Below are 1,788 nucleotides of genomic sequence, written 5' to 3' on the forward strand. Positions count from 1 at the left end.
TGGTAGAGACCAATATATTTGTTACTTTCCAATATCCCCTAATTCCACAAAGATTTTGCACCTCTTTTTAATATCACCTGTTAGTTAGCCTATTTGTTAGCCTAGATCGAAGACATACTATCAGTCAGTGCAAATTATGTAAATTCCACTGAAGTCAGTGACTTGCATCTCCAAGTGATTCAGGGCAGTATTTCAAAACTACAAATTAGAAATTAAAAAACGTCCTACTCATCTTCCTCCTCCCTCCCTTTTTTTTTTTCTTTTCTGAAATGGGAATCTAAAAGCTCTGCTTTAAACATACGAAAACACAGAGCAGTGTTATAGAGGGATTTGCCYCTATCCACCAGAGATGCCTTTTTGATAAAAAAATGCATTTAGAGCAACTTTGAAATCATTAGTCTACATTTCCCTCGCTTACAGAAAGAGCCATCTGAGCCCTACATGAAGGCAGACCWGTTTTCTGCACATCAGACTTGAAGTGGCTCAAATCAACTCGTATAATCTTCGATGATTAGTTTTCTTTTCAATCTTGTTTTGTCTTCACACTTACAACACTTCCTCTAATAAGACTGATTTTCATCGGTTGCAAACTCAATAGTTTGCAATGATTATTAATTTAACAATATGCACAAAATTTACCACTTTTCTATTTAATAAATGTATAGCAGTTATTTAAAAGACATGCATATACTAATTCTCTTCAGTTATTAATTATGAATAATGTCACTTTTTTCTCAGTTATTTCAGGCATAATTTGTGTCACACTGTTTGCCCTGTAGTACAAATGAGACACATGAACAACACATTTAAGCATTAGTTTGTGAAATAAGTGCATTGGATGACTAGGAAAGAAACGTTACTCAAACACTGAATTATTAAACACCAACACAAAGTATAAACAAAACAAGGTACAGAAAATATCTCCTTTAAAATGAAATGGTTGATTCTTCAATATTTTAAAAACACTAGAACACATTTTCCTCATACTTTATTTTTATTCATACACTGAGAAAAAAAATCTTTTTTTTTTAATGTCTGGTTGCTCAGATCACTTGTCAAATGGCACTACTCAGACTGACAAGTTTATTCCCTCTGTACCTGCATCAGAAGCTATTTCCCTCATATTCTTAACCAGCGACTTCCATCATTCCACAATAATCTTTTAGCTGTCTGAATGTCTGGATTTGTTGTTATTCTAAAATGAGTATCTGAAGTGATCTAGTATGTATTTAATCATAACCTTCTTTGTAATTACTGTTTTAATAAGAGGAAATCAGATTTATTTATCCATTTAAATAAAAATGCTGTTTAAAGTTATTTTTAATAAACATTCTTGCTTATCCATTTAGTAAATCATGCAGTTAAAAGACCCCCACCAAAATATCAGCAAGTTAAAAAGAACAAAAAAATACTGGTGTAGCAACATTGTGTTAATATTCACTAGTGGTTGTCACAATTAGCTAGGAGTCTAAAMAACTGCTTTGCCTGCAAAATCTGCAGATCTGTCTGCCCGATTGCTTTGGGCTGAAGCATTTAAGTATTCCCAAAAGCCTTACAAAACCAGCTGACATGAAGACATGCAATTCTGTTTAAGGTACAGAGTATGCCCTCTTGTGTAAGCAGTTAGAATGGCAGCCATGTTTCCTCAGCCACCAAAGAGACTCAGGAATACTAGTTTAAAAATACAGATTCCCTGGATTTGATAGTACTATATTTTGCTGCTCAGAGTTCCAGTTCAAACCAGGAAACTTGGAAAATACTAGCACAGTATTGCTGAAAACAGTGGGG

This window comes from Nothoprocta perdicaria, unplaced genomic scaffold (assembly GCF_003342845.1).
Source record: "Nothoprocta perdicaria isolate Ctin4 unplaced genomic scaffold, notPer1 scaffold_304, whole genome shotgun sequence".
Lineage (NCBI taxonomy): Eukaryota > Metazoa > Chordata > Aves > Tinamiformes > Tinamidae > Nothoprocta > Nothoprocta perdicaria.